General features: G+C 37.4%; 1 protein-coding gene across 1 annotated transcript in view; it reads left to right on the top strand.

The window, feature by feature from the left end:
* Positions 1-323: 323 nt before the first annotated feature.
* The window catches only part of atp5mc3a (ATP synthase membrane subunit c locus 3a), a 95,464-nt gene continuing 82,623 nt past the window's right edge, over positions 324-13,164 (top strand). The window contains exons 1-2 of the mRNA XM_084361996.1: positions 324-544; positions 626-737. The gene's annotated coding sequence lies outside the window, so the exon portion shown is untranslated. The remainder of the gene's footprint in view (positions 545-625; positions 738-13,164) is intronic.

Here is a 13,164-nt window from a genome sequence, read left to right as displayed (position 1 = left end):
TTTTCTACATCAAACTCAATATGGCAGGTGGAAATATAACTGAGCTAAAATGCTTTAAACAACTTTGACATCTAGTTAAACAAGCATATTTTAAGCTACATGTGCTACTTTATTTGTCTACAGTACCTCAGCATCTACATAGATACAAACGATGCTACATTTAGTATCAGCCAATGGGAACGCTGGATTTCAGCCAGCATTACATCCAATCAGCGCTCGACTTTCTCCGCAATCACGCAAATACGCGCTAACGCTAATGTCAATGAATGTGCTATGGTCATGTCTTAATCTTAATTTCAGTGGAGAATTTAGCGTGCTAACATGTCTTAAATGTGATATAATATACCACAGTGGAATTTAAAAAACCTGACAGCTACACTTTGTGATGTGGTTGAAGAGAAAATAAGGTTGTACTGGAGGAAAACAACCGTGTTTTTAAATTAGCTAGTAGCTAACTTGCTAGAAATTGCTAACGCTAGCTAGCTAGCTTAACAGGTAGAGGAGATTCTACAGTGCCTTTCACCTCCTGGAAACAACTTAAATGGTAACTTGACTTAATATTTGTGAAGGAAACTTAAGTTGTACTTACTGTGGGTGAACACTGCCTTTTCATTTGTCCCTTTAGGAGCACCCATGAATGTATTAACATTTGTGATAGCAGCAAGCAGCCACAGCACTGTGCCAGGGGACCATCTCCAGATCTGAGGCAGGTGCCTCCATCAAGGTCAGGGGAAGAAGTAAGTAAACATAGATTTCTAAAAGCAGTAGCTTGTGTGTTGCCAAAGTTATCATCATGCTATCTGTGCAAAACAAATGTAGCCTGTAGTTCTGTAAACAATGTACATGCAGAGGTTGTTAAGAAGAAGAGGCACCATACTACAACTGTGTTCAGATTGTAGACTAGAAACATGTGGGAAAAAACATACAGCTCCTCATTCATTGTAATAAGGCCACTGGATTGATGCTGCAGATGTGCCAACACAATAGCGCTGCAATGATTAGTCGATCGGAAGAAAATGATTGGGAAACTATGTTGATAATGGCATTGTTTTTCACACTAAACTGGTAAACATTCGCAGGTTCCTGTGTCCTTAATGTAAGGATGTCACTGTGGGGTCCGGGAAATTGTAATGTGCATTTTTCATATCTTCTTTTACATTTTATAGGCTAAAGGATTAAAGGTTAACTGCAAAATTAATTAGCAGATTGATTGGAAATGAAAATAATAAGTTAGTTGCAGTGTTACAACACAAGGTGTTGTCATTCAGCAACGTGCTGTGTTGGCCAATCAAATTTAATCTCCTTTCCTGTACCCGAAGCAACACAAGAGAACATTTAGCAATTTTTAATGCAGTGCTGAGATTGGTGTGAATGCTTGCTGAATCTTGCTGGCCTAAAGAGAAGAGGAAGTCCCTGATAGGTTCAGTTAGTGTACTTGGTCCCACTCTTCCTGAGAACTGCAACTGTGTATTGAGCGAGTACCCTCAATATCAAACATGCTCAGTGTTTGCTTCGCTGACTGTGTCCCTGTATACAATACTATTTCAGTTGTGTACAAGAGATAAATATAATCATGCATGCTCATTTAATTGTAGCTGCTAATTTTACCAGTCTTAGCAAATAAGAAACTGAAATGCAGACCAAATAAAGTAGATTTTGGTTTGTTTATTTCAGATGTTTTGTTTGTGCACTTGTGCGTTCCATTCAGTTCACAATTCAATTCAGATTCTTTGTCCGTCCCCTGGGTGGCAATTTGAGGCAAGCTGGTTTGCAAACAAAAGACAGACAAAATAATTCATGCACACAACTAAAAACAATGCAAGAAAACAAAATATAATCATGTAATGATAGAAGTATAATAAAAGGAAAGTTCAAAGACAAAATATTCAAAACCAGTGGCTGATCCACCGCTGACTGACAGTTTTCAATACTACACACACATGTCAAAAAATCTTAAGTGCATCAATCAATATAGTAAATTGACTTTCCCTTTTACCTTGGCAGTTCACAAGTCTTATGACATATGGAGTAAAACCAAATTAACTCAAAAATGGCCGGAGAAGATTTAAGACGAATTCCTCATTTTAATTTTTTTTTAGAGATCGTGTTTGAGCCAAACCATACATGATTTTTGACCAAAGAAACCATACCATACCACCAGTATGAAGACAGCAATCAAGCTTTGCAAATGGGCTACAGTTTCTGAAAAAAACATTGTTTAATGGACATTTGGCCATATTTTCAATGACAAATGCAAATTCTGTGTGAAAATCGTGATGTAGGTCCGCAAGTATTCCGCCTTCTTTGCTGTTATCTGCAGAGCCTCCAGATATGAAAAAGTCATTATGAGTAGCTACAACAGAATGTATAGTTATTATAGGCAATGCAAATAACAAATTAGATATATTTTTAAAAATCCCAAATACAGTTATACACAAAATCCCAAATACAGTTCTTTACACAGTTCACAAAATGAAGAAATAAAATGATTTTATTTTCCTGGATTCATGTGATAACTTTTTAATAACAGTTGGCAGCATTTTTGACAGAGGTTTTACTGATATCTGTTGTTGAATACATAGTTTTTTTTTTCGTGTTGGCAAAAAATAGTGTTTAATATATGCTCTTTATAGTTTGTACTATAGTTTGAAAAAATTGCCTGACCTGTGACCCTGATGAAAAAAGGGTTGCGTAAAGAAAACTAATGAAACAATTACAAAAATTCCCAAAGGACATGTAGCCATTTCAATTTTTGTGTGCCGCTGTCCTTAACAAATCTAAATTTAAAATTAAAATTATAGAATTTAAATAAACCAGTGTGCACACAGAGGCACACCCAAATTGCACACACTGAATTGCCTTAAGCCTGACTAGAAACTTTTCAAACTGACATATGTCTCAATCTCAATGACATGTAACCTGACACAAGCCGTATCACACATAGGGACGTGCTGTGTGCTCAAAACAAGTAACTTTATACTTAATTAAAAGACCTGTACGACCCTGTTTTGTCTTTCTACCCATAAGGAAACAGTCACATACATTAAGAATCTGCTGCAATTCAGCATTATAGTCATGCACATTTATTACATTTGCTCTGTATAGCTCGAACAGCCAAGCATGACTCAATCCATCTCTGTTTTGTACCGATAGAGTTTTGTGTGAGATGAATATATGCAAAAGCTGCCACAAATGTGCAAACAATGTTGAAACAACGGATTAAAGAGCTGCTTCGCTGATTTCCATTTTCTAAATGAAAGAATTACAGCCTCTCATGGTTCTTTATCATCATTTTGACTATCTCTGCATCTCATAATGTGTCTATTTCAGTGTGATGTCTCATTAAAGATGTACAGTAATTTACCTTTGTTTGAACCAATCTGTGTTTGACCTTTGGTTATTGCAAAGATATTAAAACTGAAATAAACCTTTACAAGAATTAGGTCAAAACAGCACAACGGCAGTGATGTGAAGATTTAAGCCTCTGCACCAAAAACTATATATATGTAAATTAGGCTAAATTAAAGTAATGGAGCAAATGTTGAGTGCTTTGTTTAAGGGATATATATGGCTGTGAGAAATTTGATAATATGCATCAAAAATGTCACCAAAACAGTCACCAGTGAGTTGCAGGTGACAGTACACAGGGTTTAGTTTCTGTGTACTGTACATAATTGTAACTCAGAAACGAGAGTGGTCATTTGCCATCATGTGACCCACTCTCTGTAAAACCCTCCTAAACAAGGTCAAGGCCAGCAGAATCTGTGCTGACTTTTAAACCTCTTCTTATGAGATATACTGTAGTATCGCTACAGTCGTGGTCTTATGTAATTATGTCTCTCTTCCCACCAGTGTTTCTGTGCCTCTTGCTATGATCTGATTTTCTTATGTGACCCTGACACAAATTCAACAGTTAACACAGAAAGATAAGTCCCAAAAGTTATGAATTAATGATTTAACTTCAACTACAGCAAAACATCACATAACTAAAAATTTGACAGTTTGGAATGACACAAGTATTAAATAAGCAAAGCTGTTAGTCATTCTTTACTATTTTCATTATTCAGCTGTCATTGATGATTCAGAGATAAGTTTTGATGAACAAAACACAAATCTCAGCCTTAGATTTTAACGCTCAAAGTTTGCTGAAATTTTATAGTTGAAACTTACAGACTAAAACATTAAGTCTATTGCATCAGTTCTTGTTGTGGACTCGTAATAAATATGTAGTATTTGCATTAAATATCATAGGTAAGACGTAAAGACTCTCTGCCCTATTCTTTATTCTAAATGCAAAATATCTAACTTTTTTCTCTGTTCATAGACTGATTAATATTTAGATTAAGTCTAGTGAACAGCTGTACAAAAGATTAGAAAAAGCAAAGCAAAAACTTTAGCATAGGCAAACAATTGAGTAATACTTGTATGATCAACAAGCAATTACACTCCAAAAATGGCCACTTAATAATGCTAAGTTAAAAAAAACAAGGTGCTCCTTGGTTGTAATCAGTAATACAATCTGCCAGTGGAATAAGTGGAAATTGTCTAAAAACAAGTGTATCCTATATCTCACTCTCCAGGTGTTAGTGTCTTGCATTTAGTGTAAGGAGATATTTTGACTTAGAAATTAGACAAATGTACTTGAGTTTTTGCAGTGTTTAACAGAGTCAAAATACATACAAACACATACATTTACACGTCTGTAATCTACCATTCACTATTGTTGATTCTTTCCCTTAACTTATTTGTTTAGTTGTTGTTATCCTCGTTCTTAGCCATTGACTTCTCTGTGTAGCTCCGGATAAAAGGACGGATCCAGGATTTTTTTTCACAGTTTCTTTAACATTGCGAGATAGGGTGTTTTATCGACATTTATGTTAATTTCTCAGGGAAAAATGCATGGTTGATGAAAAGAATCATGCATATTTAGGTAGCTGGTATCTATGAGTGAATACAATTTGACGCAGATCCTAGATGTGTTGATCTTTGATTGTGGTTACGCAGTTATGGGTGGTTTAAAATGATTGATACAGGGCTTTCAAATTTGATATTGGATAAGGCTTGATTGAATTAAAGGGAATTGTTGGGCCTTTGCGGAGGTATGCACTCTATTGAGTGCCGTTCTAGTTCAGGTTTAGATTGTAGCTGTACGATAGGACTGCAACTCTGAACATGTACAGTAGCAGCCGATCAACTCTTTGCAGGTTTTTAATCTTTAAGGAGAAATTTCTTTAGAAACCACAGCAATGCCAACAGTGATTGTCCCCTTGATGTTTTAACTTGTGAATGTTCACCATAAGAAAGTCTTAAGAGTCTGTACATTATAGAGTGATAATAGAGCATATTTTCTAAAAATGCTCTCTGGGCCCTCTTGGAGTCAGAGGAAAATAAAAAAAACAAAACAAAACATCTGTGAGGATCGAGGGTGGCAGAACAGAGTGTGAAGATGGCAGTTCAAAACAGTTTTTAACAAAATTTAAATACAGTTTTGCAGTGTTTATTACATCGCCAACAGTATGACAGCCCCCAGACAACATTCATGAAAGTAATTATCTCAATAAAGCCTAGGTACAAAAACAATCCATGACTCTTCTTTGTGGACATTAGCCTGTTGGCACCGCTGTGCCGTGACTGTGCGCCAGATAGTCTTTTACAGGGATATTCCCTGTTGCCAACCATAATTAATTGCTTTACAGTCTTCGAGGCCATAATGCTCATCAGTTATTAATTAGAAATTCATTTCACTGAATAAATAATGCTCATGATTGATGATGAAACTTGTAATTAGGTTCTTGGAGTAATGCACAGGGGAGAAAGCCTTTACACTTGGAACCAGGCTATTAAATACTGCTCATTTAAGGGACCGCTATACCTCTTGTCATAAACCTGGGCTGGCACATCTGGACACGAGGAGCGGGAACATAAGTTGTTATACACATAGGTTTTGTTAGACTACCTGCTTCAACAACAACTCATGATCCTTTATGCTGCGGAGCTCTTTTGTTCATGAAAAGTAAAGCATTCATTCCCAAAGCGCCAGGTTGGAGCAGCAATAACCTGCTTAGTTCAAAACAACAAAACAGATTAGGCTATTACTAATCTGTGTCCTTTCAAACATATAGCGTGGTTGCTACATTACAAAAATCTCATGGGTCCTTCCAAGCATCATATAGCCTACAGTCTTTTTAAGTGACGAGAGAGAACTGTGAAAACTCAAGCCATCTATGGCTCACTATTGATTTTACACAGAAGACCCAACCATTGTTGATAGCCTTTTTGATATATTTTCTTGCAACCACCAGTCCCTTTGGAGTTCTGTGGAAAATAAACCAGTCAATATACACCTATTAGGATTTCTTGATCTGAGCCCATAAACCTATGGTGCACAGTGTTTCCGATGCTCATCGCATCATAATAGCACAGAGACCAAAAGCTATTACTTTGGAGGGTGAACGATTAACAATTTAATGGCTTTCTTTGATATTCTGCTTTGAGGCCAATTAACATGATTGACCAGCAGTAGAGAGGAAGGTGCACCATGATACCCCTCAACAAAAAAAAAAGAAATCCAGCAGCTGATGATGGTGTAGCCTCATCAAGAAAGAGTACTACTGGTCCTTTTCACCTGTCATCACGGGTGGGAGTGAGCAATGGTTACCCCCTCCATTCCTTCTCCCTTTGGCTAACCAGTATCTGCCCTATTAGCAATTTATAATGGAGATCAAGAAGTAGTCAGTGGAGAATGAAGACAACTGTCTGCACCCATTCCTAATTGGCTTTATGTTCTCTTTCTGATAAATGGCTCGCAGCTACTATAGAGTCCCGTGGATTTTATTGCCCTAATAGGACTCCGTAACTGGATTTACTAACAGATAGTGGGTCAAAAAGGACATAGAGAGCAAAAATGTTAATTAATATCAATAATGGCCAATTATTAGTTTGACAGAGGGATCCAAGCTAGCTGTGTGCTCTAATGACTCTGAGCTAACTTGAAGGGAAACACTGGCGAATTAGCATAACTGTGTATGCGCACTCCATGGAGGTGCCCAGCAAACATCTGTTATGTTAGAAATTCAAATAGAATTCCTATTAGTAACCCTCGCTGTGGTTGCATAATCAGTCATTCTTCTCCGGCCATTTTTGAGGCACTAACAATGCCCCTGTGACTGGTGGAACTCCTCCCTTTGGGCTTTCCAATCAAATCTGGCCCCATGTGGACGAGGTCCTAACAACAGACGAGGCAGTGTGGACTCGTGAGGGGAGCTTTGTGCTCTGACAGGAGCTCAATCTATCCACCCATGACACATGACTGAAGAAAGGAAAACTGTTATTTATTTAAATACAGCAGATACCAGTTAAGGAATTAATGTAGAAATATAGCTTTCTGACTTGCTGGGATGCAGCTATTTATTCCCCTGCGCCTTTTGTGCTTTTGACTCACATGCAAAGTGTATTTGGAGGCACTAAATTGTTTGCAAGTTGTATTTATGCCATGGATTCTTGTTCAATTCTGAATAAATATAGCACCAAAGAAGATTTATTAATTTATACTGAGGTCATCTGAAGATAGCAGCTCCTTTTGGATATTGAAGACAGAAAATATTCTGCTATGGAATTGATTTTCTATTTGGAGCCAGTAATGTTATTTTTCTGTGCCTTGTGGGAATTACTGCACACTATGGATGCTAGCGGGCATCTCGCATTTGTTGTTGAACTATCTAAGTAATCAATGGCTGCTGTTATGCAGAATAAATGCACTCAAAGACAAAAATCATCAACATCCGAGATCCATCCTTGATATTTGTATACAGTGACATAAATAAAAATGAAATCCAGGCTGCTTGGCTGATCATGACTTTCTATACTGACACTGTTAAGCAGGAAAATGATGGGATAACGAGGGCTGGACATTTTTATGATCCTTTTCTTCAGTTCAAGACCTCAATAATACAATTTAATAGCATTATTAGGTTTTTGAACATTATTAACACATCTAACTACATTTCGAATGTTATATTCTAGGAAATGTTACAATGTGCACACTGTTCACTGCAAGGTCACTGTTCACTGTAAGCACGCATTAGTTACTCAGTTTCCCTTACTATTCAATAAATAATAAAGAACCAAAAACACTTCAAATATTTCGAGACCGAAATATATCTTGGTTAACCTACTGTCCTTTCTAGTTTGTTTGCTTCTCATTAATATGCTCTTATGTAGCTTAACATAAAGTATGTGTTCTGTCATTTGTTTGTTGTCCTTGTCAACTACCCAATTCATGTAAAAAAATATTTTTAACTATTGAATTAATCTGCAACAATTTTCATAACTGGTCAATTGGTTTGAGTAATATTTTTAAGAAAAAAATGTAAAAATCCAGTTTTTTCAGCTTCTTAATTGTGAATATTTTCTGGTTTCTTTACTCCTCTTTGGGAGACTGAATATCTTTTGACATCACCTTGGGCTTTGGGAAACATTTATTGACATTTTTCACTATTTCCACACATTTTCTAGACAGATAATTGACAGATTAATGGCCAATGAAAATAATCATTATTTGCAGCCCTAGTAAAGATACTTTCTGTATACTCTAGGGATATTTCCATCCAATCTTAAATTCCCAGCCTGCCTGACGAGGGTCGGAAACTTGTATTGTGCTCGGTTTAATGTCACTGCATTAATTCTTAAAGTAATATTAGCCCTCACTATCTGCAGAGTAGTGCGAGACTGCTGTCATGACTTACAACTCGGCGTGACCTTCTCTGTTATAATCTGAGCATGTAATTCCCTCTAGTGTAATGTCATGTTTGATCAGAGGAGCTACCAGTGTCCTGATCTCTGCAGTGCACAGCGGGAGGTGTGGCGAGTCAAATGGACAACCAGAGGTTCTCCTTAAGGGCAAAATTGACGCTGTTTGCATATTCACCTCTCAGTGTGGTTGGCTGATATTTAATGTTTTGAATTTTGGAGCTGTCAACAGTGTGTTATTTGAATGTAAATAAGTGCCATAATAATGGCTGATTCTTTCATTTATACTGACAAGGAGGGGGTCCTCCTGAAATCAAAATTTAAGTTAGTGTTTGGAGGATAAAAAAAGCAACCGCCTAGAATCAGCCGCTTTATTTTTCTGAGCAGATTACTTATTAATTCATTTGGCTGTAGACTTCTTGCTTTAACTGTTTTGCCTCTTGTTTGAATTAATATCTGCGTCCTGAATTATTATCAGTTAGCTAATAAAAAAAACAACATATGTTTGGTGCACAGTGCTGCATCCAACAGATTTGGGTACAGTATACATGACTGGGCGACTCCATGGTTGTATATATGAAATAGCTTCAGCTTTACGCTCCTCTCCATCCCAGGGCCTCCGGTGTATAAATTTAGTTGATGGTTTTCGTTTCTCTTTCTTAATTCATTGCAGTCGGATTCCTCTTTGATGCAGTTCTGTTGTCCCCCAAACAATTGAAGTGGAGACAATGGAGGCATAATGATAGATCCGTGTACCCACCATCTGTAAGAGCAGCTGCTCCCTTGCATCTGTACAATATGCTGGAGCGGGGAGCCTCAGTAATCTGCATAATAAGGAGAGGGCTTATCTCAGTCTAGTTAATAATCACAAGCAATCGATGCACTTCATTCCCTCACTCTTGACTGATGAAAAAAAGCAGCAAAGTTTTGGTATGTTCGCCGTATCCTCGAGATAGGCAGGGGTCACGGCGTAATGCCAAGCTGTTGATTTTGCCTGGAGCTACAGATTTAGTCTGCACTCTATTTCATCTTTTCATGAATACCATAATTACAGCAGGACGCTCTGAGTTATCATACTGCTTCTCCCCTCCTCACTCCCTTATAGGGTTTACAGCCTCTGTAGCAACGCTGGAGCTCATATCAGAATTGGGTGTATGACTCAAAGTCTGTGATAAACACATAGCTCTTGGAGTGTTGATAAGAGTTGCACCTTATAAGCAATACTCTCAGACTGCTGAGAAGATTGGCCCCCGTAAAACACTAAAGAAATTCATTGGAAATGTAACCTCCTGTCTGAAATGCCTTCTTAGACACTTCTGCCTCTGTGCATGGGGCCATAACACTACTGTAGTAAGTCGGTTTCTACTGGGCATCATATCAAAGCTCAAGGAAACATTTATCTCTGAATTCAGAATAGTTTTTACTGGCCGCTATTCTTACTGGTTAGTTTTTACTATAAACTTAAGCAATTATCAATCAGTTATCATTTCAATTTTCAACCACTTGCTGTGTTTAGGAAGTGCGGAAATGTATTTATATGGGACAATACACATTATTTAAAAATTTCTGTGTCGATGTTAGCCAGCTGACTAATATTCAAAAGCGGTCCTTTGGTTAAATGCTATGGCCTATAAAGTGATAACATCTACACAACTAAGATAACAAGACACCATAAAGACAGCAACAAAACAAGAATACTTAAGGCAGAACACAAGCCATGCAGAAACAGCTAAACATCAGCTAAGCAATGCAGACCACAACCATCTTTTAACACATGCAGACATGTGAGAGATTTAAGACAGCTATAGAATAACATGCAGGATTTTAAATAAAATACTAATAAATATTCCACCCATACCCAAGCAGTGGACCAAGGATTTTCTAAAAATTGGAATAATCAACATATAAAGAACTGATTTGGCTTTAAGCATTCATGATACTTGATCATACTTTTGCTTAAATTATATTCAACTGGAGGATTTGAAAGTCGATGTCTGGCTTAAATACTTGTTGACAGTCTGGGAGGACACAATCTATCCATTGAATGGCCTTTTTGTGTTTTGGCCCTATATGACATCGAACATTTCGTCATGCAATTTAATAAATGCCTCGGGGGTTTGTGAATCAGTATATTATTATTTTCTTAAACAAACCCCTATTTATTACACTTGGTAATAGCCGCTAAGGAGACACTAAATTGATTGGATAGAAAGTATACAATAATATTGATCAACAGAGTCTCCCCTTGGTGTTCTCTTGTTAAATATGCTCATTAAATCAAGTCTATTTAATACTCTGCAGTGTGAAAGTAGACTAAGCTTTAATTGTTCATGTTCTTTGTTTAATATACTGTGAGAATAATTTCCATCTTAGAATAGACTCAGTGCTGTTTGAGAAAAGCATAATACATACTGTATATTTTAACAGAGGCATTTTAATTTATGGTGGAAGAGATCATTTATAATTTTTCTTTTAATAAATCCTCTTTGTTTATAAATTAGTTACAGAAATTAAATCATACTGTTTTTACTTGCTGATGCTATACAACTGAATGGATTGTCATACAGCCAGGAATATATACTGTGTATTAAAAATTGCCAACCACTTCCCATGGTTCCTGAACCTCCTAATTAAGCATGCATGATGTTTCTCTCCCAGCTGCTAGGCTTCTGAAATGCACTTGGCAGGTGTATTGAGCCCCCCAGTGAGGCCCGAGAATGAGAGCGGTATACGTAGAAGTGCAGGTGTGACATGTTAGGAGGAGTCCAGGTGCTTATTGAGTTATCAGAGGCAGCCACTGCACGTTTGATTTATCATCTGGGGTTTCGCATTGCCATATCTGTGCGGCAATATATCAGACAACAAAATAAAATGTTCAGAAAATTACCCGCCGGAGCGCTATAGTCGTGATAACTTACGTGTAGCGCACTGTCGGATGTAGTGCGGCAGCCGCTGACACTTCATGTGAAAAATTGACAATGCTTATTGAATCTGTGTAGTGACAACACATACTAAATCATGAATGCAAAGCCTTTTGCCAAGCCAAAGATTCACCTTGAATTCACCCTTTAAGTGTTATGATTTGTCACTGATTTGTGGTTTATGGTTTGTTTGTATGCACTTGAATCAAACAGTTAAGTTACGGCCGTGCTGGTCTCACTGAGAGCGCATTACCAGATAGCCCAATTAGAATATCTCATAAACCACATCCATTAGAACTAGTCTTCAGGTACTCATCGTACAACGGGCGCTCTTTGACATCAATGCCATGCTTACCTCTGCATTCCTCAGTGCCTTAAACTCAGAATGAGCCAGCCAGTCTCCATGAACACATAAAAGGTACCCAGATTTATGGGGAGGTTTTTATCCTAGACTCAGGCACCATCTGATAAACAAGCACTCTTTGCTTGAGGCTAAATAATACTCTTTGAGGTCCTGATTTACAATGCTGTGAAGGACCCATTTGTGGTTCAGCTCTGAGGCACGCACCTCTGTGATTGGTCATCCGTAAGCTCAAAATTTGGGCTCAGATCTGCAGCTCACGAGCTTGAGGATTTCTAAATGGACAAATGCATAAGTGATGGTAGGTTTTTATTCAGAGTTAATAGATGAAGAGAAATGAACTTTTCAGACATGTGAAAGGCTCTTAGATTTAACAAAATCCTCCACAATTCCCTCTGATTGAAGCTAAAACTGAGGCAGCGTGCAGCCAATCTAATATTCCCGGCTTTTTAGAAGAGAACTCATTGGGGTATTGGTCCACTACATGGACTCCTAAGAGATCTGATTAAAGGGAAATCCCTCAATGTTTTACCCTCACCTTCTCCATAATAAATCAGATGCACATTGCAAATGCCTAAATTCATCTCACACTGCCTTCGTTGACATAGGAGAGAACAAGTTTCCAGTGAAGGGGATAGATGCTCAAAAATACTAATGGTGCTTTGCCCTTTTTGAAAAATCTCACATGCAACAATTTTTTGTGTAACTGGAAATAAAACCTGACATTTGTTCAGCTATTATTTAATACCATCTGCAGTCCTTAGTCTGAATATTGTAGATGTCTTCTTGACACAAGAAAAGGCACCTTTTTTAAAGGTGAGAGCCATTTTAGCAACGTTTTTTTGGCATTTACATGGTGTCGGAATATTTGGAAAAATTAGTTCTGGACTGGGAAAACTCCGTAAAAGTTGGAACAACTTGGAAAGTCGAAAGTACAACGATGTGCTGACTTTTACGTCATACGTATATGCACTAACATGGTGGATGAAAGTGAATATTTGTTTAATGGTAAGAAACTTTTTTATTATTTCATGCATTGCATATAATTTTTTTGCTCAGAATATTGTATTAGCTTGTAATCATTAGTTGTCCACAAAGAGTGACCTAGATTAGTTAGAAAAGTTAGCGCCAATG

Source organism: Pagrus pagrus, assembly GCF_965226575.1.
Source record: "Pagrus pagrus genome assembly, chromosome: 9".
NCBI lineage: Eukaryota > Metazoa > Chordata > Actinopteri > Spariformes > Sparidae > Pagrus > Pagrus pagrus.
Note: the sequence above shows the minus strand (reverse complement) of the source record. Positions and strands in the feature narration are given on the sequence as shown.